Raw genomic sequence first — 7,129 nt, forward strand, 5'->3', positions numbered from 1 at the left:
TCGCCGCTTCTCAATGTGGTCGCGGCCGGCCGGCCGGCCGCGCGTCCATGCAAGGATGGCCCTCGGCCCTCATCAGCACACACACGCCCTCTTGCGCGCAAGGATCGTCGGCTCAGGCTCAGATTGAAACGCCGCTGGTAAAGAATATTTTTTTAGGGTTGGCGCTCGTCAAGAACTGCCCTAGACGGCTAGACCTCATCGATAGGCATCGCACGCAAAGAAAAACAAACGATCCTGATCTGATCTTGTCCCTTTTGTTGGGCTACTGCTGCAGGCGTGCTAAAGATGGGCTCGGTGATTTTGTTGGGCTTCACGTGGTCAGGGGGGGCGCTATTAGCAAAATACTCACTTTTTCCTGCCGGTCTACTAATCGCCAACGAGTAAAACGAAATCGTTGGGGGGGGGGGGGGGTCTAGCCCCACCTCGCCCCCCCCCCCCCCCCCCCCCCCCGGATTCGTCCTTGCCCACACCTTTAAGCTTCGCTACGAGAGGGCACCATCTGAACCCATGGGCATATGCACCCACTTTTCATAAAATGCATTTTAAGCACATTTTAAAATGTCAAAAAAATCAAAAGAAAATATCACGCATACAAGTTCGCAAATGTGTGTGCATGGCACAAAGTTTTATGAAAAAATGTCTTTTTGTTTTGCCTCTGCAAAAAAAGACAAATTTTAGTGCTTCTAAATAGTGTTTCACGACATAATGTTTTGTCTTTTTTGCACAGGCCATAAAAAAATTATTTTTCCATGAAACTTTATGCACGCATATAAAATAAGGAGACGTACCCATGCAAAAAATTTTAGATTTTTTTAGAATTTAGAAATGTGTTTTCCAAAATGGGTTCATATGTACTCGGGTTCATTCATGTACTTCTTGCTTCGCTACCCCATATACTACATAGGCTAGACTGAATGCTAGCTCATCGTCCACGAATAAGCTCTGTGTTGTTCATTATATCCATGCTTTGTCAATAAGTTTTTTTTCTAGGGATGCTTCGCCAATACAAATCCACTATTGCTGCTTGGTTAATTTCCATAGTTGAGACCTTTAGCCAATTACTAGTATTAATAAGGCGTGCTCCAAAGAAACTGTATCATGCATAATCAATGAATGGATGCTCCATTTTTTACTTGATTATGTAAGATGCAGTTTCTATTTTATTTCTCTGGTTTTATTATTTTTGTATTTTGTTTTCGACTCTTCAACCTTTCTTGTTCTTTTTTATTTTCATCTTTTGTTCTTATACTTTTATTTTCCATTGTATATATGTAAATATATATATCTTTAGAATGTGCGCTCCTTTAAAAAAATGAACTTTTCCTTTCTGGAATAGTTTAAAAAGCCATTTCTTGAAGCATGAACATTTTATGAAAAGCAAAGAACTGTTGAAGTTTTCAATATATTTTTAGTTTTGGGGACATTTTCAAACCCAGAAGAATTTCAAATGAAATATTTTTTGAGATTCCAAACATTTATACTGAATTCATGAACATTTTTTATGAAAAAGGAAAAAAATCAGAATCCAAACATTTTTTGAGGAATTCGATTTTTGTTGAAATTTTTAAACATTTTTTAAAATAGAACATGTAGTGAAAATTCCAAACATTTTTCAAAAAGATGGACATTTTTGGAATTTATGAACAAATTTTGAAAGTGACAACATGATTTGAAATTCTAGACAATGTTTGGATAACACGAACACAATTTGAATTTCCTGATCAGTTTTTTAAAAAGATGATCATTTTTTGAAACAAATCAATAAATAAATAAATTCTGAACAACATTTGAAATTTCGAAAGTTTTTTTTTAATTGTGAATTTATGAAAAATGAAATAGCAATGCATAAATAAAGACAACCCACTAGCTTACAAAAAGAATAAAAGATGAATAATAAAAAAACAGAAAAACCAATGAAAATACATCAGAAATAAGGAAACTGGTTTACGAGCCAGCCCACTAGCGTGGTCGCCCCCCTATGCGTCTGGCTGTTCTATGACGTCGTGAGCGTCATATAGGTAGTGCCAGCAGCAACCACCACTGAACGCACATATAGACGACGAGTTGTTTCCACTGACGGGCAGCCCTTCAACACAATTCTTTTTAAGCTCTTATTAAGGCGCCCGTTAAGGCGAGTGCTGAGCGCCGGCGCACCGGCGCCAGCTTTCGGCCGGTCGCTCCTGCATCGTTTGATTGGAGTGGTCCTAACCATTGGATCTGCTATGCTTGTCTCACGAAAAATAAACATACACACGACGCACGCATAGGAGAAGTCAACGGCGAGATCCGAGGCTGCCGCAGCTAGCCAACTTCCGTCCATGGTGGACTCCGCTCTTGCCGCTGCTGGCGCTCAAAGCACCGCGCGTCTTCGGCGAGACCCTCGCGGCTTGCAACACCGCGCGTCGCCGTCTTCCAGCACGGGTAGCGAGGCTGCAGCTCGCCCGTTTCCAGCGTAGCCGTTCGTCGTCCTCCCTCCCCAGCACGTGTTCCCCTTGCCTGGCTCGCCCCGCCACCTCGCCGTTGTGGTTCGCCGGCGTTGCCATTGTCTATGGTCCAAGATCTGGCGGTCTGTGGTCACCGTGGTTGCAGCACCGCCCGACACGGTTCCAGCATCTAGCGAGAATGATTGCAGCACCTGGCGGGCGTGGTCACCACGGTCACCGCCCGTAGTAGCAAAAAATTATGCCGGTTCCAGCATCTAGCGATAGCGGTTGCAACATCTGGCGAGCATGGTCACTGTGGTAACCGATTCCAGCAAAAAAACGCATGTAGCATCTTCTTCTCACCCACCCCCCGATCATCGGTCTCAACTTTTTCTGTCCCAGGCTGCCGGTTGAAACTTTTCCCATGTACGATTGAAGCTTTCTTTGTCAACGGTTGCAGTTTTTCTAGTTGGGCAGCGTCTCTGGTTGAAGCTTTCTCGCTCGCAGGTTGGAGCTTTTTCCATCTACGGTTGAAGCTTTTCTAGCAGTGCTTGCAACCAGTGGCGGAGGTAGAGGGTGGACAGGGTGGGCCATGGCCCACCTTGGGATTTTTTGAATAGCTTTATAGCATAGGAAAAAAGGTAAAAAATATTAAGAAAACATATTTTTTATGAACAGTTCTATTGTTGGCCCACCCTGGCCCATTGGGCTAGATCCGCTACTGGTTGCAACCTTTTCATTTGATCAGCTCGCCTGGTTAAAGCTTTCTCCATCCTTTGGTTGAAGCTTTTTTCATCTAGGTTGGAGCATTCTATGCCAACGGTTGTAGCTTTCCCCCGATTGGCAGTGCCGGGTTGAAGCTTTCTCTTTAGCCAGTAGAAGCTTTTCTATCTAGAGGTTGAAGCTATTTTGTCAGCGATTGCAGCACGGGATCAACGACGGTTCCAGCATTGCATCCGCCAAGGCCAACGATCGCCGTTGGTCGCTGCACCCGTCCATCGCCAATGCGGCATGCGTTCAGGCGCATTGCAGCTCGTGTGTGCCTGGAGATGGAGGTTGCTTGAGAGCAGGAGGAAGGAAGCGTTTGGTTATATATGGGTGTTCTTTCCACCCGCGGTAGCTCGTCCTAGCGGTTGGCGGCGGCGGTTGGTCTGCAGTAGCAGCGCCAGGATCATAGAGATTGAGGAGGGGGAGCAACGGCAAAGCAGCGCAACATGAGAACGATGAAGAAGAAAACAAGTGCGCTTATGGATAAGGAACGAGAGGTGGAAGAAGAAGATAAGGTAGACGAAAAAAAGAAAAAGGAAACATGGACGTACGATATAGTGGATCGAACGTTGTGCGTTCGGCCGGCCCAAAACTCAGCCGGTCCGCCGGCAGTAAACATTTCCTGCCCGTTAATGGCCTAATTATATATACTTAAGAAGTTTACCTTCACTATTTGATTTATCTCAATATGCAGAGACACATCAGCATCCTGCCACATCACACCTCATGCAGTCCCACACAGCTCACCTCCTCAGGTCTCACCACATGCAGATCATCCACGTATTTGCCACCTCAGAAAAATATTTAGTTTTCCTTTATGATAATGAAGGATTAATTACTCACTCCTGGCTCCACGCGGCCAACCATAATTTAGTCCCAGCGTTTCTGTGTCCCTATCTCTTCCTAAGGCTGGTCATAGTGCGGATTAACTTATACTAGCGTTATGCATATGACACTAGTCTAGATTACTATCTTCATAATGTAAAGTAACATAGTAATAGTATCATAGATGTCTTTATTTATTAGCTTGTAGATTCATCTCCTCTTGGGAAGCGCTATGTTACAATAACATATTATGTTACTCTAAACACATCTCTCATCATTAATGACATGCCACACAAGCAAATTTTCCTTTAAATGCGCTATGTTACTAGCTAAGTTACTCCCACTATGACTAGCCTAATTTACTCCACCACTAATTGATTTGCTGTGGCTCTTTTTATCTTCCACGGTAGGTCATCTCCATCATCTCCCCAATTAACTCTCCTGCCAATTGATTTTTCATGGATCTCTTTAACTTCTATGGCAGATTATCTCCATCCTTCCACCAAACAAATACAGCCTGAAGATGCGGACCTTGAGGCCCAGCGCCATGGAGAGGATGGTCAACATGGTTACTTGACGACGTGGCCCTCCACAAGCTCAAACCTGAAGAACCAGCACAGGATGGCATTGCCATCTTCATCTGCAGGTACGTCTGAGTCCTTGCCCCGTCTGGACGGAACGTGCAGTCGTCGCCGATCCACCGGTCAAGCCAGAATCTGGATGTCTTAGGGCCCAGTCGTACTCCATCCGCCCGCTGGAGTTGGGCAGTAATAATTCATCATCCAACGAGGCCTTTTTCACTGATTTGACTTTCTCAGTAAATCTTAGCATAAAATGAACTCCTTCAAAAACTATTTCACAATCTGATCCTTTTCAGAAACGTCACAAATCGTAACGTTACTGCACTATACAGAAACGCCAACCTAGCTCGCGTTGCTGGCCTGGTCGAGACACTACGTGGTAGGGCAGAAACGCCAAAGCCTGCGGCGTTGCTGGAAACCCCAAGCCCCTTGGCGTTGCTGCCCAAGTGCCAAAGTCCAATGCTAGTGGCGTTTCACTAGCTTATTAAGATTTGTCAATTATTTATAATGGGGAGCAACGCGGGCTAGTTCGGCGTTTCTAAATAGAGAAGAAACGTCACGGCTTGTGGCGTTATCAAAATGATTAGATCGTGAAATAGTTTTTGATGGAGTTCATTTGTGCTAAGATTTGTTAAGAAAGTCAAAACAGTGAAAAAGGCCATCCAACCACACGTATCTTGGTGTCGCCAGGGAAGACCTTTCCTTCTATGGCGCCGTTGACCTCGCCTATGAGCCGGTAACTAATCGTTTACCTTAATCTCCAATTAAATCTCTAAAATTTATCTCACGGGGCTGTTAATTTCACTTGCTGCGTGTACGTTTCCTCTCATACAAGTTATAGTATTGGGCATAATTTCCTTATGTGCCTCCCACCCTCATGCCATCTGATTCGTGTCAGGTTGTTTCTGGTTGCTCCATTCATAATCCTTCTCTACTATCTTACTAATTGTGAGGTTATCCTACATGGTTTGCTGATTGCTTTGTGGCCAGACACATAAATGAATGATTGTTTGTACTATTTGTTATCCTAACGATGCATGGCAATTGGTTGTTCTTCTGGATTGCTATCAAATAGTGCCATCTAATTTAGTACTCATGTTGCTTTGTAGGGAGGTTCTTACCAAATGACTCCACACAAGCTTTGTGGATCGGAACTAGGAGTGTAATTAGTTTTCTCTATTAAGCATTTGATAGTTCAGGTGGTCCTATAACCTATTTATACTGGACTTTTTATTTTTTTAAGGTGCCATTGCTGATTTTATTAATGCTTCCTGCTCAAGTAGCAAGTGATTGATATGTTGCTCTCAGCCTCTCACTTAGATCATCTATCTTGCAGGCACCTTCTTTCTTCTTGCAATTGCAATGTAAATTGGCACTAGTGCAGAATCGGGCAAATAGCACCGGTTCATAAGGCCCTTTAGTGCCGGTTCGGTAACCGTCACTAAAGTGTGGGCACTAAACCCCCCCCCCCCCTCCCTTAGTACCGGTTCAACACGAACCGGTGCTAAAGGGCAACCACGTGGCACGAGCCAACTCCGGGGGCGCGTAGGACATTAGTACCGGTTGGTAACACCAACCGGTACTAAATGTTTGGGTGTGTTTTGGTTTTATTTTTTATTTTTACTTTAATTTTGTGTTTTCAATTTAATTTAATGATTGTTTTACATTATAATGAGTTGTTAAATCATTAGGTGAAAGTACCGCAGATTAGTTTGACTGGATGCATGTGGATCGTAGCTAAGTCATCAAGTATATGCCATATCCATATTATATATACTTGATCACCTAATTAAGTGATCGAGGTAATATGAATATGGCATATACTTGATCACTTAGCTAGAATCCATCCAGTTGAAACTAATCTGCGGTTTCGTTCATAAATGATATAATAACTCATCATCATCATCATCATCATCGTATTAATATAAAAACTCTTGCATCATATATATCATCACCAACAACAGTTTTCATAGCTAGCTAAAAATCATCATATAATAGTCGTCTCATTACCACTACTTAATCATCATATAGTCATTATCGCTATCTAATCACCACCAACACTAGCTTAAAGAAGAAACATTCACTTGTACCAGAAGCAAAGATATCATCGAGTTCAACATGGTAATAATATTATAAGCGTTCATAACACCACAAAAGCAAATCACTCTTTGAGATTAAGTTCAGGACGAAGAACACGGCCATGAGAGGACAAGTACTAAGAGCATGAACTAGCTAATCACTCCTGCTGCTCTCTCAGGTACTAAGAACATGTATAGCTTTCCTGATTCATCATATTGGAGCATGTAGATGAACCTGTCTCCTAATCGTGGGTTGCGCTTCTGATTGCTGCCCCCTAGTACTTCTCTGCGATCGTTCACAATTTTGCTCCAATCTTTTACTATTAAGCATTCCTCGCTATTAGAAATCCTGAATGCACTAAAGTGCATTGTAGGATATCTTGGCCGTAAGCTAACAATATTCATGGTACCTTTAGTCTCGATCCAATCAGGCACAACATTCATCGGGAGTCCC

This window comes from Triticum aestivum, chromosome 5A (genome assembly GCF_018294505.1).
Source record: "Triticum aestivum cultivar Chinese Spring chromosome 5A, IWGSC CS RefSeq v2.1, whole genome shotgun sequence".
NCBI classification, from domain to species: domain Eukaryota; kingdom Viridiplantae; phylum Streptophyta; class Magnoliopsida; order Poales; family Poaceae; genus Triticum; species Triticum aestivum.